Source organism: Macaca nemestrina, chromosome 8 (assembly GCF_043159975.1).
Source record: "Macaca nemestrina isolate mMacNem1 chromosome 8, mMacNem.hap1, whole genome shotgun sequence".
Classification (NCBI taxonomy): domain Eukaryota; kingdom Metazoa; phylum Chordata; class Mammalia; order Primates; family Cercopithecidae; genus Macaca; species Macaca nemestrina.
The window spans coordinates 85,765,638-85,793,389 of NC_092132.1; positions in this window are offsets into that span (position 1 = coordinate 85,765,638).

Consider the following 27,752-nt stretch of genomic DNA (forward strand, 5'->3'; position numbering starts at 1 on the left):
GGGGAGGGACTCGTGGGCGGAACTTCCATGTTTCCCAGGGCATCCTCCAGGCACCTCCATGTGTTCACCAGCCTGGAAGCTCTCTGAACCTTCTTGTTTAGGAGCTTTTATGGAGGTTTCATTAGAGAGGTGTGACTGATTAAATTATTGGCCACTGGTGACTGAACTCAAAATCTCTAGACCCTCCCTGCTCCCCAGAGGTGGGGCTAGGGGCGGGGCTGAAAGTCCCATTGCACCTAATCAAGGCTTGGACCTTCTACTGACCAGTTCCCATCCTGAAGCTATCTAGGGGACCAGATAGTATTATATTATATCTATTCAGGAGACATTTGTTTGCATACCAAAGAAACACGTCACTGTGGAGATTCTAAGGAGTTTAGGAGCCCTGTGCCAGAAATCTTAGGGACAAAGACCAAATAATTTTTATTATACCACACTCCTGTGGGACCTCCAGAAAGGATCACAGCCCTGCTAACACCTTAATTTCAGCCCCTGTGAGACACATTTTGGAATTCTTACCTCCAGAACTGTAAGATCAAATATTTGTGTTGCTTTAAGTCATTAAATTTCTGTCAATTTATTAGAGACGCCAAAAGAGACTAGTACACCACTTCATAAACATCAACAATGGACTATCACACTCATAGAGAAAGAATTTCAGATATTAAAAACACAGAAACAGTTTTGATTTTTGTTTTGTTTTTTAGTTACTGTATTTATAAAAGAAAGATTTTGTTTTTTACAGTAATTTTCCTCTTGTATAGCTGTTTATATCAATGCAATGCAAAGTGACAAGATATCCACATTTGAAGGAAAATACACTATTTTCAGATCAGATATCAGCCGTCAACTTGGATTGAGTGTACTGCTTCTGATATTTCACAGTCCAGTTCACAAAAATTTTACATGCTTACAATTCACTTCTGGTGTGAAATGTTTGTTGAAATATGTTGCATATGGAACTCACAATAAGAACCTTTGTGAACACAGCCTGTACGGATTATATTAGGTCTGAATAGATACTGGTTAACATAAAATAAAAATGAGAAACTGAAAAAATACTCACTGAAGCAATTGAAATTGGTAAGTAATTTACATCAGTAAATACTCTCAAACACAATATTGGATAAGTATTTTATATTGTGTATTCACAATTCAAAATCCATTGTACTCTAGCCCAGGCTGAATTTATATAGTAGCCAAAAATCAGAAAACTAAATGTTAATTTAACCTTATTTTCTGTTAATTCACTTAGAGAACTATGAGGTAAGCCTAAACTATGGGAATCGACAAACTGTAATAATACGTAAAAAATCCTCTGAATATTATTATAAGTGTAGGCATTGATTATCATCTCTGTTAACATTTATTATTAAAACACTTCTATATCACTTTCAATCTTAAAACACATGAAAATGCAAACTATTAGCAATTATTGTTTGGATGAAAGAGACATAGATGAGTTAGTATTTCCTTTTCTCTCTCAGGTAAACAAGGATACAGAGAACTTCAGTCCATTGAGCAAGCTGATAATTTGGGATTTTAAAAAATCACGTTTAAAAAAAAAGAGTTCTGTATCTGATCTACAGAATCAAGATTTGAAAGTGAGTGAAGTAATGAGGCTTTAACTATATGACCTTTTAAATGCAAAGTGATCATTAAATCATTTTTTCTCTTGGTAGACATAATTTATTGGTAGTTTCACTGTTATATTGATTTAAATAATCCATAAATTATCAAACTACATAATTAAAACTGCAAAAACTAATCTTTTAAAATTACTTTAGGGTTTACATCTTTTTGTTTTTATTGTCTTACATGAACTTCCCAATTATTATTTAAGAGGAATAATTTGCTTTTAAAAAAATAGCTAGGAAATAAATATTTGCACTCTGATTTCCTATCTTTTTATTTTTAGATTTAGGAGCTTAGTTCAATGCCATGTACATTGAGAATGCCTGATAAATGGTTTTTGAACCTATATTCACTGTATAATTCCTGGATCTTTTTTCATCACAAATCCAAATAATGTCACCTGTTAATATTATCTAATTAACAGATTCAAATTAGGTGAAACCTAACACCAAGCTAGGCGATATTAGCCACAAGCAATTTTACTTCTCTTATGATAATGCTTAGCAGGGCTTCTATGTATAGTTGGTGTTTTGTGCCCCACAAATATCCCTTGTGTCAGGGTGAAGTTGCCATTCAGTCCAGCTTGGCTTTACAAGCTAGGAATGGTTGTGAAGTCTTCTATCAGTTTCAGCATTAAAGTTATCTTGAACTTTCATTTTGTTTGTACAGAATAAAGATAATATTTATTCATAAAGCTAAATAGTCATTAATGGTAAGAGGCCGTTTTTATATCCCAATTTACAATCTCATTGTTTAAGTAATTTAACTCATCTTTTCAGAAGACAAAAGTTTTATAGTTCACAAACACTATCGAAATTTATTCAGACTTCTGACTTAAGTGTCATAGAACTCTATCCACTCTTGTTTCATATATATTATATTGTTACCTTTTAAGATTTTTCATTCGTTAGAATATTTTGATCTCTACCTCCTCCCTGCAAAACCCAATTGTGATAGATGGTCTGCTTATGGATCTTGAAATATCAAAATAAATGTAATATATGTTTGGCTAGGAAAAAAAAAAATTCCAAGAACACCATCCCTTTCCTCAAACTCTATCTTCCAATTTCCAGGTTTACAGGTGAGAAATCTGGTGGCAGTCTAATTATTTTCCTTTGTTCAGCCTCTCTCTCTCTCTCTCTCTCTCTCTCTCTCTCTCTCTCTCAAGAAACTTACGAGTTTTTCTTTTATCTTTGGAGTTGAGTACAATACTGAATTATGTCTAAGTCAGCACATATGATGCTTTTATGCCTTTAATGAATTGCAAACAGGCAGCTCACCCCTGACCTTCAGGAGGATGAATTACAAGAAGGCAGCTCCAAATTTTATGAATGACCACACTAGCAAGAATTCATGAGTTACACAGAGACTACCCGGACACCCTATGCTCAGCCCCCAAACAACTCACTGTCCATATCACAGGTGATATCATTGGGGAAACAGCAGAAGAAAAAGAAACATTTTTCCTGAATGCATCTAAGTGGTTCTACTTTTAATAGTAAGAACAATTAAGAAGATGATATCATTCAAAACAACATTGGTTAATGCCACATAACCTGTCCATTTTGTTAAAGCATTATCTTTACATTGTGGACCTTCAAGTTACTTGTGATAATTGCAGTGATTTACTGCAGGATTTCTATCACTCTGACTATTATTGGTTGTCTTGTATTAAAGGGCTGATAATAACATTTGAAAGGAAATAGAAGCTAGTCAATATTTTCTACAAACAAAATCTGTAAGCCTAAATACTGAAACATCCAAACAATAAAATCATTCTAAAAGGATTTTTGAAAAATAGTCCTTTTTTAAAAAAAATCATAATTATAATAATTAAAAAGTAATTTTCTGGGATATGGGTTAAAATTATGTAACGGCTGCATATGTATGCAGGGATGGAAAAAATAAATAAATGGATGATGGGTAGTAGGAACAGGAGATTTCTCACTATTAGAGAGGCAGTTTGCAGAAAAGCAAGGGGAAAACACTGGAATAAACCATGCAGTGCTGCATTAGAATCAGAGCAATCAGTATGAACTCATGTTTAACTTAGTGCAGATGTAGCTAGATGGTTACAGAAATAATGAGAGAGATATTTGTATAGACACAGTTAGTAGACTATGGCTTTGCTCACCACAGGGTCTACAAGCAATCACACTTGTATAGGAACAGCACGCCCGTGCCCAAATCTTGGTTTCTAATACCATTTTCCATTTAAAGGAACCAAGACACTCTGGATAAAAAGCTGATTCTAGGACTGGGGTTGCAGCAAACAAGTTGAGCCTGAAGTATCTTGACATGCAATAAAGTAAGGAAGTACAAAAACAAGCAAACAAAAAACAAACAAACAAAAACAAAAGAAAACAGTCCCAAAAGGATGGACAGGTCAAGGAAACACCAGGGCCAACCTAAAAGTGTTCTCAGTGGTCAAACTTGAATTTCCAAATATGTGAGGCTCATGAAGTGCCACTTAAAATGCTGACTTAGACATAATTCAGTATTATACTCAACTCCAAAGATAAAAGAAAAACTTGTAAGTTTCTTGAGAGAGAGAGAGAGAGAAGCTGAACAAAGGAAAATAATTAGACTGCCACCAGATTTCTCATCTGTAACCCTGGAAATTGGAAGATAGAGTTTGAGGAAAGGGATGGCATCCTTGAAATTTTTTTTTTTCCTAGCCAAACATTTATAACATTTATTTTGATATTTCAAGATCCATAAGCAGACCATCTATCACAATTGGGTTTTGCGGGGAGGAGGTAGAGATCAAAATATTCTAACGAATGAAAAATCTTAAAAGGTAACAATATAATATATCTGAAACAAGAGTGGATAGAGTTCTATGACACTTAAGTCAGAAGTCTGAATAAATTTTGATAGTGTTTGTGAACTATAAAAGCTTTTGTCTTCTGAAAAGATGAGTTAAATTACTTAAACAATGAGATTGTAAATTGGGATATAAAAAGGGTCTCATCATTAATGACTACTTAGTTTTATGAATAAATATCATCTTTGTTCTGTACAAACAAAATGAAAGTTCAAGATAACTTTAATGCTGAGACTGATACAAGACTTCATAATCATTCCTAGCTGTCATTTTAAAATTATTATAGAATACATTAACATTGTTATTAAAAGAATCTCACTGTTCTTATGTTCTTGCCTTATAATAAGTATATGTTACAGTTTAAAGTATATTTATACTACTAAAATATTGCTTTTTTACTCATTTTGTATGTAGGGTTTTTTTTTTAATAATTGCCTATTAAAAAATGCTTGAAAACTATAGCTGTAGACAAATGTCGTTGAGTAGGAAAATCACATTAACAGAACTGTAGTTTAGAAAATATAATTCTGATGGCAGTGAAGCAAATGGCTGGAAGAGGAGGGAAAAATATAAAACATAATACAAGTCATGTAATGTCCTATTATTTTGGTTATTAGACCTATAGGAGGTGAGAATATGCCACCCCAAAATATGCTTCTTTGATATAAGGATTATTTTGAGCTGATAATGCTTAGAGAAACTGTGGAAACCAGAGAAGCTCTGAAAACAAGGGTAGAAGCTACCCTTTTGTAAGAGAAATGTACAACTATTAAGGAAATCTTCATTTGTAAGGGAGTCTCCCTCTCAGGACCAGGAAGAGAAGGATGGCTCCAAATTACTGGAGACTTGTCCATAGGAAAGGTACCAATTTCGGTGCTTTCCTGGTGACCTCCCATTTCTGGGTTTCCCTGTGCCCTTCATTCTTTATTTCCATGGACAGTGGTATTTAAGCCTGAATTCAAAGCTCTCTGATTTCTCTAGGTATTTCTTATGTAAACATGAGGTATACATGTTATTAAACTTGTTTGTTTTTCTCTTATTAATCTGTCTTTTGTTAGTGGGGTCTATTTGAATGAAGAACTTTGAAAGGCAGAGAGAAAATTATTTTTTCCTTCCCTACAGAGCTACAAATTTTTGAGCACTAACTGTGTGCCTGAGATTGCACCAGGTACTTACATACATTATCCATCTTCTCTCATTCTCACAACCAGTCAACAGGTATTACTGCCTTTGTTTTACTGGCCCAGAGTGCTGACGTGACTTGTTCCAAGAGTAGCCGGAATCTGAGCCCTGGGACTAGCCGATTCCAACATCCACATTCTCTCGTGGGTACAGCATGGAACTCTTTCCCAGCTATGGCATAACACTGCGTCTGATTTAAAAAAAAATAGACTGTAATTCTTTCAGGGAAAAAATGTTATTTACTGCATTTGAAGCAACCATAACACATAATACAAGGAAGCAGTGATCAATTAACATATATTTGTAGAAAGATAAAAGAATAAACAAATATAATCAAATCCCCCGAAATTCCCAAGGTGTTTTGGTTTTTTAGAACAATACCATGTGATAAACATTAACTGGATAATGCACATGCTTTCCTAATATATTTTTTCTCTTTGCGATTCTGTTTAACTTCAGTCAAATTATATTGCAAAATCCACAATAAAGATTTCAGAAGAATTGTCCCCTTCCATTTATTCATATAATATGCATTACTTTCTTAGTAAACTGAAGTTTCAAAAACAAGTTTTGGATTTAAATGTTATCTGAGTTTTTGTTTTGTTTTTTTTTTTTAAGATAGTAAAAATGGAAAAAGGCACAGCATTTGAATGCAGGAAGCCTTTAAGCCATCTTTCTCTCCTTTGCCCTTGCCTCCCCCTCTCTTCCTGTGAAACATCAGAATAAACGTTCCTTGTTTGAACTAAATCACCCACTGTGCGTAACTGATATCATAAGCACAGACACATATACCTCATAACCAGAGCTCTCACACCTTATCAGAACATTCTCATCTGAAAGGTGAGGATGTTGGAAACCAGGTTTTTTTGTTGTGGTCATATCAATTAGGAGCGAGGAGAACAAAGTGCACAGGGCTAGAGGGGAGGGTTTGCTCAGGTTTGTTTAGGTTTCACTTAGCTTTAGTCTATTAAGGTCTAATTCCTTCTGTGTTTTACCTGATGGTGAGCAAAGCGGCTTTACATTGTATTTCTTTGTAACACTGACATTTCCTTTGCACGATTTAAAATTAAACCTTTTATTAGTCCATGGAAGGCTGAGGCAGGAAACAATAGCAGCTCAGGGAGAATAATTATTTCTGTTTCATTGTGTAGGATGTTTGAGCTCTTGATTAGTTGCACTCTACAGTACTTAACAGCTAGCCAATCTTACCATGATTAACACCTTGAGAAGTTTTTTGTTGTTGTTGTTTTATTCTAGCAGCGTGCTGAACACCTCTGAAATGTTGTTTTATATGTTTCTTGGTGACTGAAATCTTGTTTTAAAAAATACCTCTCATTTTCTGGGGTGTGTTTGAAAATGACCACGCTATCAATGGCATGCAGTAGTGAGCAGTGGGCAAGGCAAGAGGGGATCAGTATAAAATGGATGCAAAAAGCTGTGGGTTGTCCAGCATTAAGCATTCCCAGTGTGTTTCTAATGAGCTTATGATGGCCTCACTGAATGACTGTTTCTACTCCAGCCCAGTAAATTATAGTATGCCCAAATTAAATCAGTGGGACTCGAGAGAAGCCAATCTTCAGCAGGCTCCACATTTGTAAGAATTAAAAAATCACACTTCATCATATTTAATCATGTCCATTGTCTCAAGAGTATTAGGCTTACTTTTCTTCCCAAGTATTTGGGTGCTAGAGATAGATATAGTGACTCTATGCTCAAGAAGCAATTTTGCTTCATTTTCTATTTTACCCAAGTGCAATTCTTATTCCACTTCTGGTCATTCCAAGCCACTTGCAGTGTGAACACTGAAGGTGAATTCCAATTCAATAATCACTATTAAGTAGTAAGATTATGATCACATCTGTATACATACATTAGTTATTAAATATGTGTAGCTTTCACTTTGATTTTAAAGTGTCCCCAAAAACTGGGATTTGGTAAATTACATATCATTAAATAGCAATAACTTATGTGAATTAGGCTAAAAATGTGCTTTAAAAGCCCTGAGAAGTGACTACAAAAATGTGTCATCTGTGTGAATGAACAGCCGTGTTATATGGATAAAATAAAACGTAACACATAGATTGGTTTTCAAGAATAAAAAATAAAATGATACTAAGGTTTCAACTGGGAAAAATAAAATTTACAGAAAATGGGATAATTACTACTTTATATCATTTCACTTAACTATTATGTCAGGCAAGTAATACTTGTAGCACTTCTTGACTGAGAGTTAAAGAAACATTACAAACATTAACCAGTTCTGATTCATAGTATTTCTTTTAATAATTATCATTGCTACATAAGCACTTGGTTTTGGCTATAGGAAAGGAAAAAAAAAAATGCCCAGAAGAGTATTTAAGTGAAATTGACTTCCAGTTTCCATTTTCTAAAACCAGACTCCATAATCCCTGTCCATTAATGTATTAATTGGTTATCATATTACTGGTGGAGGGTTGAATTAGGCTATTTAATTTATAGCAGGAAATAAAATTGCTCTCCCTTTTCCCACAGAATCAAGCCGTCTTACTGCCCAGCCTCTCCCCACCTGGCTCAAACCACTTTCTGCTTTTCGCAGAGAGCAGCTTAACAATAGGACTTTATACAGTTTTAAATAAATAATCCAGGTTCTCATTCCTAAAATGGAATGCGGCAAAGAGCTGGTTTAGAAGTTGGCATCTTGTGTCCTGTGTATGTGAAACATCAGCGTTGATTAGCAGGGACAGGAGACTGGAAAACCATGAAGCGCTTTTGAAACCTTGATGAGAAGTGACTCACCCTGGATGCAGATTTATTGATACTGACAACATTTTTTTCTCTCAGTTTTTAAAAAAGTGAAAATATCTTGTACATGGAAAAACACAGAAATTGAATGAATAATGAAGAAAGCAACAGCTCAGTAGAACTAAATGTCCCCGCTCCTGAAAGAAACTGTGTGTGCACTTTGGAGTTGAGGGGGATGGGAGAGGAAAAGAGAGGGAGAGAGAGGGAGGGAGGGAGGGAGGAAGGAAGGAAGGAAGGAAGGAAGGAAGGAAGGAAGGAAGGAAGGAAGGAAGGAAGGAAGGAAGGGAGGGAGGGAGGGAGGGAGGGAGGGAGGGAGGGAGGGAGGGAAGGAGAGGGGGAGGGAGGAAGGGCAGTCAGGCAGACAGACAGGCAAAATGTTATCAGCAGAATTTTTAAGAGATAAGTATTCTGTATGATTTTTGAATGCTAGCAAAAATCCAGTTCTTGGTTCATCTATTTATTTAAAAGGAAAGCCTATGATATTCAGCTACATTAGCCTGAAACCGGGATCTTTTGGGAAACATCATCTCGCTGTGACATTATCTATCCATATTGTTCAAGGAAAGATCATGATGTAAAGGTGAATCCACTCAAGAAAAAAAAAAAAGTAAAAAGAAGTGAAAAAAGAAAGAATGGCACTAAAACACAGCAATCTTTCCAAATGGCAGAGTCTCTCAAATTTTTTTGTAAGAAAAAAGAAAGTTTTTATTACACTTTTCCAAATTCATGTGTAATTAATTCAAAAACTGAGTCACCGAATGGCTGAATTACGAGAAAATCCCTGTCTTGTAATTCAATCTTCCCCAATATCATCAAACACTCTATTTACTGACAGCACAAGGGGCATAGCTGGAAATTACACACAGCATTAGAAGTGAGGAGGCCTCTGATGTTGAATCCAGGGTCGGGAGGCTGTTGGCTTCCATTGCAGAGCGGGGCTCCCAGAAGGACACTTACCTTTGGGTGCAAGATGGCAAAGTGCCTCCTCCAGTCTGCAAATGCTCTTCTGGCTTTCCCTCCACAGCTACAGCCTCCTTGGATAGGCTTTATGTGCCAAAGGCAAGATTTCCTTCATTCTTTATGACTGTTCTGTCACAGTAAAGAGAACACGCAGATCTTCAAGTACATACTTTCACTGGGATAAAACTCCCAAGTTAACCCTGTCCTTGCCCATGCAGAGAACACAGACATTTGAGGAACTAAGCACCGAGAAGCACCATGTTCAGTATAATCTATAAAACCAGTCAGGAGAGGGCAAGGGCCACTCAGACACTGCAGAAAAGATGGATGACATCACCGACAGGAGGCGCTGACTTAAGTGTGGCCTCAGCCATCTGCATTGGCTGTACCATCCTTAAGAACAAAGATACAGAGGTTTAAACAAACAAACAAACAAAAAAAACCATGGATATGAGAAATATGATAGAAGCAGTTCATTTCCCACTCCGTTCCCTCAACATACATAAAGTTTCCTTTGAAATGTCTGACAGGTACAGACTGAGTCCCCTGCACAAATGGATGTGCACAATAATTACAGATCAAGCTCATCCAACTGGTGGCCTGCAGGCTGCATGTGGCCCAGGATGGCTTTGAATGAGGCCCAACACAAATTCATAAATTTCCTTAAAACGTTATGAGATTTTTTGCAACATATATATATTTTTAGCTCATCAGCTATTGTTAATGTTAGTGTATTTTGTGTGTGGCCTAATACAATTATTCTTCTTCCAAAATGGCCCAGGGAAGCCAAAAGATTGGACACCCCTGCAGATGACCTGTGGCCTGTCATGGGATATGAGGTTACAAAGTGAGGGAGTATACAATATTTTGAATCTTCAGATGATCATAAATATTATTATTCATCATGATACAGGCAATAATTGAATAGCTAGAAAATAAGAACATAGAAATAAGTATTTTTTAATAAAAATAAAACTTCAATACAATATAAAGGGCTTATCGGTTGCTACCAAAGAAATGCACTAAAAGTGATATGAGACGTTTGAAGCTATAATACTTATTAAATACGTTTTTATTTAACACAATATTGTTATAACCACTGCTTTAAAGTTTTTGGGAGTTATTCGATCTGAAAAAGTACCTAGGTGAGGCTAGAGACTGTGTCTTAATTAATCCAGTATACAGCGTGCCTAGTAAACTGTTATCCAAATATGAAAGAATAAATAAGCCAGTGGACATATGAACAAGAGAGCAGTATGGAGGCCTGCTTTGATCACTCGCTTTGTCTTCACTGAATCCTGAGCTCACTCCCCAGGTCAGCATTATTCCAGTTCGATGCTAAGTATTCTAGGAATGTAAGAGCCAGCCATGACTTTATTCTTGGGACCTGAAGTATTTGATTCTCTTCACATTTCTTAGTACAATAGACAGCATTTAAAAATTCACCAAGGACAGCAACATAGAGGATGCAGAGATCCAGGCACTGCTTGAGAAGGCTGTGTAATACAAGAACGAAGGGCTAAGACTAGATTTTTAAAAAAATAAGACATGGAAAAATCCTATGATGCATAGTCACCTCATCAGTCAACCTCTCACAACATATGTAAAATATGTTGGGATCAAACTAATCTTTGAGGGATCTGAGGAACATTACTTTGCCCTCTGAGTTCAGTTCTCTCATCTGCAAAACCTGAGAAAATAAAGGGATTCCTCAGAGGTATTATTGCAGGTTCAGTTCCGGACCACCACAACAATTTTTTGTTTCCCAGGGCAGAGAAAAGTTAGGCTTACACCATACTGTAGTCTATTAAGTGTGCAATGGCATTATGTCTAAAAAAAGTACATACCTTAATTGAAACACACTTTATTCCATATAATGCTGACAATCATCTAAGCCTTCGGGCAGTCATCTTTTTGCTGGTGGAGCGTCTTGTTTCAATGTTGATAACTGCTGACTGATCAGGGTGCTGAAAGTTAGAGGGTCTGTAGTAGTTGTTTAATATAAGTAAACAATGAAGTTTGCCACATCTATTGACTCTTCATTTCATGAAATATTTATTTGTAACATCTGATGCTATTTGATAGAATTTATTTCAAAATTGATTTCAATCTGTTCAAACCCTGCCACTGTTTATCAACTAAGTTTATGTAGTACTCTAAATCCTTTGGTGTCATTTCAACAGTATTGATAATGTATTCACCAGGAGTAGATTCCGTCTCAAGAAAACATTTTGTTTGCTTATTAATAAGAAACAAGTCTTCATCCATTAAAGTTTTATTATGAGATTGTCACATCTTTAGGCTCCACTTCGAATTCCAGTTCTCTTGCTATTTCCCTAACTTGTAGTTTCTTGCTCCACTGAAGTCTCAATCTCTCAAAGTCATCCATGAAAATTGGAACCAATGTCTTCCAAACTTCTGTTAATACAGATATTTCTACCTCCCATGAATCATAACCCTTCTTAATGGTGTCTAAAATGGTGACTCCTTTTCAGAAGGTTTTCAATTTACTTTGCCAGATTTCATCAGAGGGATCACACTTTTTGCCAGCTATAACCTTCCAAAATGTATTTTTTAAATAATAAGACTTGAAAGTCAAAATTACTCCTTGATCCATGGGCTGCAGAATGGATGTTGTGTTAACAGGCATGAAAATATTCATCTCCTTGTACTCCCCATTAGAGTTCTTGGATGATCAGATGCATTGTCAATGAATAGTAATAGTGTGAAAGTTGAAAGAAATCTTTTTTTCTGAGCAGTAGGTCTCAACAGTGGGCTTAAAATATTCAGTAAACCATATGTGAACAGCTGTCCTGTCATCCAGGATTTGATGTTTCATTTATTGAGCACAGGCAGAATAGATTTAGCATCATTCTTAACGGCCCTAGGATTTCCAGAATAGTAAATGAGCATTGGCTTCAGCTTAAAGACAGCAGCTGCATTAGTGCCTCACAAGAGAGTCAGCCTGTCCTTTGAAGCTTTGAAGCCAGGTGTTGACGTCTCTTCTCCAGCCATGAAAGTTTTAGGTGACATCTTCCAATAGAAGGCTGTTTCATCTATATTGAAAATCTGTTGCTTAGGGTAGCCACCTTCATCAATGATCTTAGCTAGATCTCTGGATAACTCGCTGTAGTTTCTACATCAGCCCTTGCCACTTTCCCTTGTATTTGTATGTAATGGAGATGGCTTATTTCCTTAAACCTCATGCACCAACCTCTGCTAGCTTCCAACTTTTCTTCTGCAATTTCTTCAACTCTCTCAGTTTTCATATAATAGAATTGAAGAGAGTTAGGGCCTTGATCTGGATTAGGCTTTGACTTAAGGGAATGATGTGGCAGGTTTGATTTCTATCCAGACCACTCAAACTTTCTCCATATCAGCAGTAAACCTGTTTTGCTATTTTGTCATTTGTGTGTTCACTGGAATAGCACTTTCAAATGCCTTCAAGAAGTTTTCCTTTCCATTTACAACTTGGCTAACTATTTAGTGCAAGACACCTAGCTGTGAGCCTATCTTGGCTTTCAGCATGCCTTCCTCACTAAGCTTAATCATTTCTAGCTTCTGATTTAAAGTGAGAGCTGTGTAAGTCTTTCTTTCACTTGAACACTTAGAGGCCATCTTAGGGTTATCAATTGTCCTAATTCCAAGATCACTGTGTCTCAGGGAATACGGAGGCCCGAGGAGAGGGAGAGAGGTGAGGAAATGGCCAGTGGATGGAGCAGTCAGAGCACACACACTTACCAGTTAAGTTCACTGTCTTATGTGGACACCGTTCATGACACCATCCAACAATTACAATAGTAAAATCTAAGACCACTGCTGACAGATACTGTATAGCAGTTCCCAACCTTTTGGGCACTAGGGACCAGTTTTTGTGGAAGACAATTTTTTCACACACTGGGGTGGTGTGGGGATGGTTTTGGGATGAAACTATTCCAATTAAGATCATCAGGCATTAGTTAGATCCTCATAAGGAGCATTAGTTAGATCCTCATAACCTAGTTATGCATGTGCAGTTGACAATAGCGCTTGTGCTATTGTCTCTCATGTGCAGTTGATAATAGCGCTTGTGCTCCTGTGAGAATCTAATGCTGCCACTGATACCACAGGAGGTGGAGCTGAAATGGTAATGGTCACTCACCTGCTATTCACCCTGTGCTATGCAGCCCAGTTCCTAATAGGCCACGGACTTGGTACCAGTCCGTAACTCAGTGGTTGGTGACTGCTGCTATAACAGATATAATAATAATGAAAATGTCTGAAATATTATGAGAATTATCAAAATGTGACACAGAGACAAGAAGTGAGAATACATTGCTGAAAAACTGGTGCCAATGGACTTGCTGGATGCAGGGTTTGCATCAACCTTCCATTTAAAAGAAAAAAAAAAAAAGCAGTATCTATGAAGCACAGTAAAGCCAAGTGCAATAAACCGAGTTATTCCTATACTTGTCTCATATTGATGATTAAATAATATAAGATAAAGGTATGAAAATATCCTGTTGCCATGCAGAATGTGAGTGGAATGGCTAGTAAATGTACTTTTATTGTCTTTCTCATCCTAAAATAAAACCCTTATTTAGGAAAAGAAAAGAAAAAAAGCTTGTTTTCTATTCAGAGCAAGGCTCTGGTACTTCTCAGGAAATGAATTTGGTAAGTGTGATTTTTTTCAAAAACTTACTGGATACCCATATAAATTGATAAAAGATAAGAAAGACTCAGTATGACCAGGGGCAATTTAATACTCAATTTCAAAGACAACATGAGTTTAGAACTTTGAAGAAAAGAAACCGGTGATACATAATTTAATCTAGTTCTCAAGTGATTACATTTTAATTTGGGCTGTTTAAACACCACTCATGAGACTGTAGGGGCTTGAAACCACATCACAAATCTCAGAATGAAGCACTTTATTTTTCAGGCAAGTTTATTAAACCTAGGCAGGTGAATGGCAAGTAACTAGAGTAATTATGAAAACATTTTTTCATGATTAAGATGGATGGCAGTCCTCTTGTTTAAACAGTGCAGTTAGAGAAAAACGTTATACTTTCTAGAAAGATGTCATTTCTGAAATGTTCCTCCCTCTTCAGATAAGACTAGTTTCTCATTCTGATAGAGCATTTAAGTTTACCCTATTGTGTATTTTGCTGGCTGAAAACAAAAAGTTTAGACATATTATAAGAAAGGTCTGAGATAACTGCTTTGTAAGGCAACTTCTGAAAAGGAAAAACAAACATGTAATGGTCAATATTGTCCCATTTAAAATCTCAGAAAGGTTTTGGTTCAATGAATTCAGAATGAGTGATCACAGTGTGATACCATTTATATAAAAAGTCACAAACACATAATACAAAACTTTTACATTCATGCACACACACACATACACACATATATCAATGCAAAGAAAATAAAGATTTTGAAAGAAACAGGTAAAACCCCAGTAACCTTGGAAAGCACCGCAATTTTGTTGTGGGGAAAAGAAAGAGAAGGAACTATAGGGAAAGAAAGGCTGGACTCAGCTTCAGGGAGTTAAGGGTTTATTACTCAACGACAGGAAACAGAGTAATAATTTTTCTTGAGTTCTAGGTATAAAACTGACAAACAGGCTCCCAAAACTACAAATTCTAGACAAGGGAGTTGTTAAGATTTCATTCCATAAATTAAAATCCTATATGAAATTAGAAAAAACAATCAGTTTTGTACTGTGCGCCTACAATTTAGTTAGAATAATGAGATTACTTACATTACAAAATATGAACAGTTTAATGAGCTAATAGTTTCTGATGGAGAAGAGTATCAGGAGAGTAGTATTGAAAGAGGAAAAGTTCCCTTATCCCCCTCACAAGACATGTGATGCAGGTATGGCTGCTGCTTCAGTGCCCCGCTTCTCAAACCTCTAGGGGGAGCATGCAGGCAGGCATACTGTGGGGCTCTGACGCCACTGCAACATCTAGGGGTGAATGCTTGCAACTCCTGAAGCCCCAGTGGGTGTGTGTTATAGGGTGCTCTTTCAGTTTCGACATCTGTAGGCAGCTTGTGTTAACCAGCTCAATTAGACCCTTTACCTTATCTCAAAGACACAGGGCTTTGTGTATCCTGGGTTCTTGCCTTGGTGTACTGTAATAATTGGATACACGTGGGCTTGGAGAATGAGTGCAAGGTTTTATTGAATGGAAGTAGCTCTCAGCAGATGGATGGGGAGCCAGAAGGGAGTTGGAGTGGGAAGGTGGTTTTCCTCTGGTATTGGGCAGCTCAGCTGCCAGGCTCTCCTTCGATTGGCCCGGCCAAACTCCACGTCGTTCTGCTGGTTGATGGCCTGCTGGCATCTGCTGGTACCTGTTGCTGTGCTCTTACGCCTGTGCGTACGCGGGTGCGTTCCTCTCGCAGTCCAGCTGGTAGTGTGCATGCCCGCTAAGGTCTCAGGGTTTTTACAGGCACAAGATGGGGGTGTGGTGGGCCGGGGTGATCTTGTGAAATGCAACATTTGGGCACGAAGCAGAAATGCCTGTCCTCACTTAGGTCTGTGGGCACAGGTCCAGGGGTGGAGCCCTCCCCAGGAACCATGCCCTTCCATTTCCAGCACTTCCCTGCCCCACTCCCATATATATCAGTATATACAAACTACTGATGAGTTTCTGATGAAGTTTGTTTTTCTAGTCTGTAATAAAATAAGAACAATTTGGGCAATGTAGTGAGTTTTTCATAAATTTATTTATTTTCTCAAAGGGCTATTCTTTATTCTCAGAATACATTCTTTCTATTTTGGGTGTGTTAACAAAAGCTGTTTCTTTGATAAAATTGATGGCAGTTGAAAATGGTAATCTATTTTTTTCTAATGCCCTTGCTTGGTAAAATAGAAATTGAACACATTTTTATTATACATATATTTTATCTTTTGAAGTGTTAGCAGTTGTTTCAATCCAAGAATCTAAGAACACTCTTAAAAAGTATAGAAGAAATAGATTATTGTTTCTAAAGTTAAATTTTATTTTTGTTTTTGTTGAGATTTTCTATACACTTTTGTTTTCTATTTTATCATTCTCTGTTATTATTGTTATTATTTATCTTCTACTTTGTTGAATTTTCTCTCTTTAACTTCTTGAAATGAATGCTTAGCTTCAGATTTTCCGTCTTTATTCTAATAGATTTAGTTCTATACACTTTCCTTTAGAAAGGCTTTAGCTGCCTCCCACATGATATGATATTTCGTACTTTGTTATTTATTTCAAAATATATTCTAAACTTTGCTTTCATAATTTCTATCACTTGTAAACTAGGAGAGTGTTAATTAATTCCTAAACATTTGGGAATTAGTGGAACAGAATGTGATTAATTATGGCAAATTCCTCATTTGTTCTTGAAACGAAAGGGATTTCCTCTCTATATAGCGGTAGGGTAAGAGCTAAGAATCATGTTTAGATCTTCTACATCATTGCTGATGTTTTCAATCTGCTTATTCTCTGTTATTAGCTTTTATTTTAGGTACAGGCAGGGGTACATGTGCAGGTTTCTTAAATAAGTAAATTGCATGTCACAGGGGTTTGGTGTACAGATAATTTCATCATTCGGGTAATAAGCATTATTAACTGACGGATATTTTTTCTGATCCTCTTCCTCCTCCCACCCTCCCCCTCTCCACCCTCAAGGAGGCCCCAGTGTCTGCTATTCTCCTCCTAGAATACATGTGTTCTCATTATTGAACTTTCACTTGTAAATGAGTGCATGCATTATTTAGTTTTCTCTTCCTGTGTTAGTTGGCTAATGGCCTCTAGCTTTATCCATATTGCTGCAAAGGACATTATATCATTCTTTTTCATGATTGTGTAGTATTCTATGGTGTATATGTACCACATTTTCTTTATCCCATCTACCATTGATGGGAATTTAAGTCAATTCCATGTCTTTGCTATTGCAAATAGAGCTGCAATGAACATATGCACACCTGTGTTTTTATGGTAGAATGACTTATAATTCCTGTAAGTATATACTCCAAAATAGGATTGCTAGGTTGAATGGTAATTCTGTTTTAAGTTCTTTGAGAAATCACCAAACTGCTTCCCACAATGGCTGAAATAATTTGCACTCCCACCAACAGTGTACGAGCATTCCCTTTTCTCCACAACCTCACCAGCATCTGTTATTTTTTTGACATTTTGATAATAGCCATTCTGACTAGTGTGAGATGATCAATTGTGGTTTTGATTTGCATTTCTCTAATGATCAGTGATGTTGAGCATTTTTTCATAAGCTTATTGGCCACATGTATGTCTTCTTTTATAAAGTGTCTGTTCATATCGTTTGCTCACTTTTTAATGGGGTTGTTTCTTTTGTGCTTGTAAATTTGTTGAAGTTCCTTATAGATTCTGGATATTAGACCTTTATTGGATGCATAGTTTGCATGTATTTTTTCCCATTATGTAGGTTGCCTCTTCACTCTGTTGATAGTTTCTCTTGTTGTTCAGAGGCTCTTTAGTTTAATTAGATACTATTTGTCAATTTCTGTTTTTGTTGCAGTGGCTTTTGGCATTTCCATCATGAAATCTTTGCAAAGGTCCAAGTCCAGAATGGCATGGGTTATTTTCCAAAGTTTTTATAGTTTTAGATTTTATATTTAAGTCTTTAATCCATCTTGAGTTGATTTTTGTATGTGGTGTAAGGTAGACATCTAGTTTCATTCTTCTGCTTACGGCTAGCCAGTTATTGCAGTACCATTTATTGAATGAGTTCTTTCCTTATTCCTTGTTTTTGTCGGCTTTGTCAAAGGTCAGATGGTGGTAGATGTGTGGCATTATTTCTGGGCTCTCTATTCTGTCCCATTGTTCTATGTGTCTGTTCATGTACCAGTATCATACCATTTTGGTTACTGTATTGCTAAAAGACATGAGTTACAGTCTTTCTCTTTTTTGAATTTCTCTGTTTCCAGCAGTTTGGGGCTTATGCTTCTTGAGATTATATTATTAGATTTATAAGGATTCAGAATTCTACTTCCTGGTGAATTGATTTTTTATCACTTTGAAAGCCTCCTGTTTGTCTCTAGCAATGATGCTAGCCTATCTACTTTGTACGTTTAGTATAGTTCTACTAGCTTACTTATAGTAAACATTAGCTTAGGGTATCTTTTTAAGGTATGTCTCTAGAAGGCAACATATATTCCTGTTTGTTTTTTAACCACCATAGCAGTATCTATCTTTTAATTAGAGTATTAAACATATTGACATTTGATATATTTAATGAAATATTTTTGTTGAAATCTACATCTTCTTACTGGATTTCTAGTTTTCCTTATCTTCTTGGTTCTTTTTTCCCTTCTTCTTTGTCTTCTTTTAGAAAAATCAAGACTCCTTTGTTCTTATTTTCTCCTGTATTTACTCTGGGTTATATGTTCTTTTACTTTTTACTTTAGTGGTTATCCTGAAGATCAGAACATTCATTCTCGACTTATTATAGATTACTATAAATTAGTACTTGCACAACATCCCAGATAATGAAAAAGCTTTCACTAGTTTATATCAATTTACCTTCTCAAATCTTTTGTGCTGTTGTTTTTATGTAATTTATTGCACCTTATTTCAGCCTTAGTTTGGTTTCCCCACAAAACAGTTTCTGAGGCAAGAATCAGAGTTCAGGGAAGTTATTTGGAAAGGAGAAAATTTTTGCAATCTACTCATCAGACAAAGAGCTAATATCCAGAACCTACAAAGAACTCAAAAAAATTTACAAGAGAAAAAACAAACAATCCCATCAAAAAGTGGGCAAAGGATATGAACAGACATTTCTCAAAAGAAGACATTCATACAGCCAACAGACACATGAAAACATGCTCATCATCACTGGCCATCAGAGAAATGCAAATCAAAACCACAATGAGATACCATCTCACACCAGTTAGAACGGCGATCATTAAAAAGTCAGGAAACAACAAGTGCTGGAGAGGATGTGGAGAAATAGGAACACTTTTACACTGTTGGTGGGATTGTAAACTAGTTCAACCATTATGGAAAACAGTATGGCGATTCCTCAAGGATCTAGAACTAGAAGTACCATATGACCCAGCCATCCCATTACTGGGTATATACCCAAAGGATTATAAATCATGCTGCTATAAAGACACATGCACACGTATGTTTATTGCGGCACTATTCACAATAGCAAAGACTTGGAATCAACCCAAATGTCCATCAGTGACAGACTGGATTAAGAAAATGTGGCACATATACACCATGGAATACTATGCAGCCATCAAAAAGGATGAGTTTGTGTCCTTTGTAGGGACATGGATGCAGCTGGAAACCATCATTCTCAGCAAACCATCGCAAGAACAGTAAACCAAACACCGCATGTTCTCACTCATAGGTGGGAACTGAACAATGAGATCACTTAGACTCGGGAAGGGGAACATCACACACCGGGGCCTATCACGGGGAGGGGGTAGGGGGCAGGGATTGCATTGGGAGTTGTACCTGATGTAAATGACGAGTTGATGGGTGCTGACGAGTTGATGGGTGCAGCACATCAACATGGCACAAGTGTACATATGTAACAAACCTGCACGTTATGCACATGTACCCTAGAACTTAAAGTATAATAAAAATATATGTATATATATATATTAAAAAGAAAGTAATCCCAGAAATCAACATAAAAGGTGATCAACATAAAAGGAAGAAAAGCCAGTAAAGAATATTTTAATGACCAGATCACAAGTTTTGACTTTAAGTGTTAGAGGTTGTAGTACGTTAAGTGGTGACCCCCAAGAAGATATGTCCATGTTCTTACCCCAAGAGCCTGTGAATGTAAACTTCGTTGGAAATAAGGTCTTTGCAAATATAATTAATTTAATAATCTTGAGATAGGGAGATTATCCTGGATTAGGGTGTACCCTAAATATAATGATAAATCCTTTAAGACATAGGAGAAAACACGGACACTGAAGAGGAAAAGGCCATGAGAAGATGGAGGCAGAGGTTGGAATTATGAAACCTCAAGGCAAGGAACATTTGAAGATACCAGAAGCTAGAGGAGGCAAGGCATAATTCTTCCATGAACATTCACAGGGAGCTTGACTATGTTGACACCCTTATTTCAAACCTCTAGCTTCCATCCAGAACTCTGAGACAGTACATTTTTATTGTTTTAAGCCAACAAGTTCATAGTAATTTGTTACAGCAATCCTAGAAAACTAATTCAGGATCTCTTTGTGAAACACATCACAGAATCTTTCCACAAACTGCTGAGGAGGCTGGAGAATTTATCCACTGACTTACATTTTATGCCATTGAGAGCTGCCCCAAGGCATTATGTTCCTGAACTTCTGGACAGATCTGTGTATAGTCCCTAAAGCTGAACTTCACTGATGCTAAAGAGAGGATCCAAGCAGGGAAGGGAAAAGGGCACGGGAGGTAGAAAGGTTGTTATTGTGAGGAATTGTCAACATCTTCATGGAAAGTCAGGTAGCCCATGGGCTCTCAGATGGGATATCAACATTATCTATTGCATATATTTTATGTTTTTATAAGACATTAGTATCATTGTTTTATACAACTGGTACTCATTTAAATTTATAATATTTAATTTGTTTCATTAGTTTGCATTTCTTCTTGCTTTTCTGTGATTTTCACTGGGATCATTTTTTTTCTTTGTAAAAACGAGAGTCTATCATATATTTTAGTTTATCAGGTGGCAAAAAGTTCTCTCAGTTTTTGTTTGTGTGAAAATGTGTTTATTTTATTTTATCTTTTTTTTAATTGAAGACTATCTTGGCTGGGTATAGATTTTGGGGTTGGCAGTTATTTTCTTTCACCACGTTTATGATGACATTTTATTTTCCTCTGGCTTTCATTCTTTGTTTGAAATGTTAGTTGGCAGTCTTATTTTTGTTCCTTTTAACAGTTTTCTTCTGGATGCTTTTAAGTCTGGTTCCTTGTGTTTGGTTTCAGCATTTTATAAATGTTTAGGTATGTTTTCCTTTATCCTACTTGAGTTTCATAATACTTCTTGAATTTGTAGTTTGATATCTTCAGTTTTGGAAAGTTGTCAGCTAGTATTTCTTTAGTTATTGCTTATATTCCATTCTTCTCTCTATTTGGAATTCTACTTATTCATGTATTACAGTTTGTCTCTGTATCTCATGTGGTTTTGATTTTCTTTTTCATATTTTTATTCTTTTCTTTTGCTATGCTTATATATGGATATTTCCCACTCATCTGTCTCCCAGTTCACAAACCCTGTGCCTATTCTGCTGTTTAAACTATTTGTTACGTTCTTAATTTCAATTAGCAAATTTTTCAGTACTAAAATATGCATTTGATACTTTTTTAAAAAGAATTAATTTCAGTGTTCTGGTAAAATTCAAATGAAAAAGTGCAATATTTTACCAGAAAATGGTAGTCTATGAAACTGTTATGTTCAAGTCTGTTTCTGCTATTTCCAACATCCAGATTATGTGTTAATCTGTTTCTGTTGTTCATTTTTCCTTTTTATTTTCAGTCATTTGGTCTTGACACTGTGTGAAGCTTGGATTAGACTACCTTCTTCCAAAGAGAATTTGCTTTTCTTCTTGTAATCAGTGAAAATAAATGCTGATCTCTTTAATCCATTCAAAGTTTCTAGTCCTGGTGAGGGCTGCTGTAGAACCAGTGCTCCAACTCCCAAGGTGTAACCTTTCAGAGAATCAACTGGAATCTGGAGTATATACCTTCTTAGTGGCCTCTGATTCCCCATTTCCTTTTCTCTTCATCTAACCGCTAAATTTTAAACTACCTTTCTGCTGGTCTTTTCAGCTTTTTTCTTGATGCAGTTCAGGAATTGAAAACCACCTCAAGGGAAAGGAAGCAGATAATATATGGCTGACTTTAAACACGTTCTTCTTCTTCTTTTTTTTCTGGAATCTTGGCTCCTTAAAACCTTGTTGCATAAAATTGTTCTTCTTCTATTCCTATCACAGCTATTTTCTTGTTTGTGTTTTTCCAGTTTTTATTTATCTCTTTTGGTTGCTGTCTTACAGCAGACTACAGTTTTAAGATAGAAATTCTAATTTATTGTATGATTGTAGTGAATAATACCAGCAGTAAATGTGAAGACATTTTTTCTTTGAGAGTCTCTGGAGGGTTTTTTTCCCCCATAACCATTAATACTATAAGTGCAAATGTCATACTTTTATGAAGGTAGAAATAATACAGGAGGAAAAGGTCTAAAGACCTCAAGAGATTATTGTTATATAATCCACTCCTTTTCTTACCTCCCAAAGCACCTCAGGTGATTATCCCTTTTAATTAATTAATTAATTCAATTAAAGCTAAAGTTTTTAAACAAATATTAATTTCTTGTCACCATGTGCCCAGAACCATTCTAAACACTAGGAGCTGATGAACGGGGAAAGTGATATTGAGTGGGTGGCTTGGGAGCAGGAAGATAATAGTCTCCTGGACAGAAAAAAATAGCAAGTATACAAAATCAGAAAACAAATAAATATGAATTATATCACACCGATTATAAGTGTGGAAGGAATAATGATATAATAAAGATTCACAGGGCAAGAGACACTATCTAATGAGATATTATGGCTGTTATTGTGACAAAGTTATTTGGTTATTTGCAACCAAAATTTCTGCTAAGATGAGTTAGTCTCATATCTTTCATGATCTCCTTAGGGGAAAAGTGTTCATTTATTCAATGTGCTTATTCTTATAATATGTCATTAATCACCATTACAAGTCCCAGAATGAGAAATTGTACATAAATATCCACATAAAGAATATTCCAGTCAATGAATAAGCTCTAGGAACAAATCCTCTCTTTATGAGGTTACCAATCGCAAACAAATAACAGATTAAGGGCACTTCATGTTATAATCATTTGTATTTTTATGTAAATAAAAATAAAATGATTTTTAAAATAATTTTCACAAGAAAACTGGACAATTTCTTGTTGTGATGTTCTAGTTTTGTTGTTTTGCCAAAGGTGTTACAGAACTCAATTATCCTAAGTCGTTTTTAAGATTGTATGCTTTTATTTTCATATTTATTTATGATTTTACTCTGAGGCAAACCAGCAATAATAATATATTATGAAATGCTTTCTTTTTAAATAGCAATAAGATCATGGATCATGGAATGGAAAGAGTAGTAATAAAGCCATTATTTTAAATATAAAAGCTCAGTGTTTTTGAAGTATTGGTAGAAAAGTATTGTTAAGTATCATTTACAATGTCTGCATTGACATAGCATTATGCAAAATGCTATAGCAAAAAAGTAAGATAAAATCTCTTTATATATCAATATGTGTACATATAAACACACACACATTACAAAAAATGCCAAAATGCTTTAAGAACCATAATAAAATATACTGAGTACTGTTTTAAAATCTAGTTGATGCAAGTAGCAATCCATTTACAAGATATAATCTGAGAAACAAAAAAGAAATGATAGCAGAAGCAAAATAGCTGAAATACCAAAGAGAAGCTTAACGAGAAACGAGCATCATCTATAAGAAGAAAACTTTAAAATTATGAAAGACACAAAAGAAGATTTAAACAAATGGAAAGTTCTCCTTTAGCCTTGAATAGAAAAACCCAACATCACAAAAAGGAGCCAAAGGAAAAAAAAAAACAAAAACCAACAATATAATGAAATCAGTTCTCTCAATGTTAGTATTATTAATTAGTTGGTAAAATATAAATAATAATTCTAGAAAAATAATGAGTAAGACTACCTTTGTAAATTGTTAACCACATTATAAAGCTAACAATATAAAAACAGAATGGTATATATTTATAACTAGATAAAGCAGAATACAAAATTCAGAAATTCATCTAAATCCATGAGGCATTTTTTTTTCATTTGATAAAGAAAGCATTTCAATGAAGTAAGAAAGTATGGATTAATAAGCAAATTAAACTGGGCCCATCAGCTAGTCATTTGGAAAAATAAATAAATTTGAATTCCTACTTAATACACAATAAATTCCATACGGGTCAAAGAATTACAGGTGAAAACCCAACCGTGAAGTTTTATGGGAAAACAAAACAAAGCAACAAAACATGTACCATTCTTTTATAATCTCAGAATAAGAAAGGCCATTAAAGTATTGCACAAAATTTCAGAAGCCTCAGAATAGTATATTGATAAATTCAACTATACTAGAATATAATATTTCTGCTTAAAAGAAAAAAAGCAAGCAAATTCAAAAAAAGTGACAAATGGGGAAACATTTGCTCATATCATAGTGTATCGATTTCCCTAATATGTAAATATGTATACCAAAATAATAAGGTAATATCTATAAACATTATGAAATTTGTGAAGTATATGATAAGACAGTTCACAGAAAATGAAATGTAAATATTTGGCTCTTAAATATATTAAACATATGAAAAGACACCATACATTTCATCAACAAGGGAAATGCTAAATTAAAATTATGAGATGTTATAATTTTTCCCTATATATTTGGCAACTACCAAACAGTTTGATTACACAAAGTCATTTTCATACTTCTTAAAATAAGTATGAATTGGTACATCTTTATGGAAGGTAATTTAGCACTAGTTAGAATAATGTTTTAACAATGTCCTTATTTTTTGTCCTTATTCATATTCCACTATTGGGAATACACCCTACATAAGTATCCACACTTATATAAAATGGCCTATGTGTAATATTAGTCATTGATCTGTCTTTTAATATTGCAAAAACTTTGAAGAAAATCTATTTTCATCATTCAGGGAATTGTTAAGAATGTTATATCACATTTATATAATAAATAAATGTAGTTATTAAAAAGAATTAGGCAGAACTTGATGTGTTTTAAGAGACTGAAGATCTTTAAGATATATTTATTAAGGAAGGAAATAAAATGATAACTACTTTTTTCAGAAACTACCTTTTATGGACTGAATTATGTTTCCCCCAAATTAGCATGTTGAAGTCCTAAACCCCAGTACATTAGAATGTGACTGGATTTGAAAATAGAGCCTTTAAAGAGATAATTAAGGTATTTTGAAGTCATATGAGTGTACCCTAATCCATTATGACTGGTATCCTTACAAGAAGAGTAAATTCAGATGTAGACTATTTACACAAACAAAGGTGTAGCCATGTGAGGTGCAAAGGCAGCATTCTGCAAGCTGAGGGGAGAAGCCTCAGAGAAGCCACATATTCCTATGCCTTGATCTTTGACATCTAACCTCCAGAACTATGAGAACATAGACTTCTGTCTTGTAAGTCACCCAGTCTGTAGTATTTTGTTACAGCAGCTCTAGCAGACTCATATACTACCATTTGTGTAAAAATAATATAGATATATATAGGTATGTATTTGCTGTATGTATATAGAAAATCTCTTGCAGACTGGATAACATGGTTACAATATTTCCGCTAGGGAAAATAACTGTAGTGTTGATGAAAAGGTGGGAGACAGACTTCTGGAAAAAGGAATACCCTGGGAACCAGAAGAAGGGTTTGAATAGCAGCCTCCATCCATCTATTACCATATTACCTGGAGAAAAGTTGCCTAGCCATACAGTGTCTCAGTATGAGCACTGAAGGACTTCCCAGTGTCTTCACATGAAAATACAATAAGTATTATATTGTTTGAAAAGTTTTTATCTGCGTAGGAAAAGAGTGACAACCAAGGAATTGTAAATATGTGAACATTCATTATCAAATTAAAGGATTAGTCTTGTGTCATAAAGACCAAAGTTCAGAAGAAACTAAAGATAAGGGCATGTTTTTAGCTCTGTCCCGAGCAAGGAAAAACTGAAGAAGTAATCCTATTGATTATGGGCAGATGGCATAAAGTTAGCAAACAAGAAAGAGAGAAAATAGGAATCTCCTATTTTATTTCTGTTCTCCCTGTCAAAGAGAATGATCTTCAGACTGTAAAGAGTAGGAAATACATTGGGTATGGAAAATTGAAACTGAAAGATAAGTGAAGAGATTGTAAGAGAGCACCCAGCTACTCAAAATGAATCCAATTTTCTGGAGCCAGATGAATTGTTCTAAGATACTGAGAGAACTTTTTAGCTGAGAGCACTTGGCTACCATCAGTAATCATCAAGGGAATGTAAGAGAAGAATAAATGTTACCCTGGTTTCAAAAAGTTTCAGAAGGTGCCTTTCACAAACCATAGATGTGAGGTCTTTTACTTTTTATTTTTGTATTTCTTGGGCTTGATATGTTGTAAGAGGATTAAGATAATTTTCTAGAGCAAATGAGTAATCTGTTGAGATGTGAGCTTGTGGAAAGGAAATGAGCAATCACTAGGAACCGTATTGGATTCAGAGAGAATAGGTCATGGGTTACCAACTACAGAGCTGGTCTCTCACTCTTCTTTGTTCCTGCAGGTCACTTTCCCCATATCTCTATCATGACTTTTGTGTTATGAGGGAGGTCTTTACTTACATATGTGTTTCTTTCAATGGACTGTGAGCTCCTCAGGATTTGGAGGACACTCTATTTTAGAGCCTGAGCTTGTAACGTTCTCTTTATTTTTATAGCACTAGAAGACTGCAGGTTTGGGTGTAATATCAACTACAGTCAGAGTTAGGGTACACGTGTGGCATTTGACAAAATTGCTAATTATGCACATGTGGGCACAATGGAGAAAAGCTCTACAATTAGGACTTGTAGTTTGTTGAGCTGCATTACCTAAGGGGCAGAGGCTAATGGATGTTAATGAGAGGAAGATCTCTATTTAGCTCATATAAAGTCTTATCTTCATCTCTGTCTTTTTTGAAATTGCAGAGGTCCTTGTCTATGGCCCTACCATCCTGAATGTGCTCAATCTCATCTGAAATTGTAGACGTCCTAGATCCACTCAGAAAGCTTATGAATCACATAATATTGACTGAGTACTGCGCCAGGCTTCTGTTACAGTTAAAACAGTGGACAAGGAGGGGCTCAGTCTTCACTATGGGAGCATGTGAAGCCTGACAGAAACAACAGATAAATATTTTTAAATAAAACAGAAGAAATGTGAGTGGCTGCTCCATAATCTCCCCATAGGATGAGTTTAGTGTTGGTAATCTTATTCAAATTTGCCTGTAAGGCTTGTCTTTAAGTTGTTTGACCTTACGTTGTCTTTAAGTTGTATAAGCTAAATAAAATTAGTCTCAAATTTTATTTATGTTTAGCTATATGTTTATTTGGGGGCCTTTAGAGTGAGGGATGCTCTGGAAAATTATGGGAACACAGGTTGATCTGAAGCTTGTTGATAGTGAGTTTGACGACAGAGAAAGTACAGATTGCACTGGGGTTACCTAGTGGAGGTATCTAACCTAGGTCTACATCCATCAGACATATGACCTAATTTAGTGGAATTGATGTCATACCTAAGCCATGAAGATGAATAAGAAGGAGAAATGGGA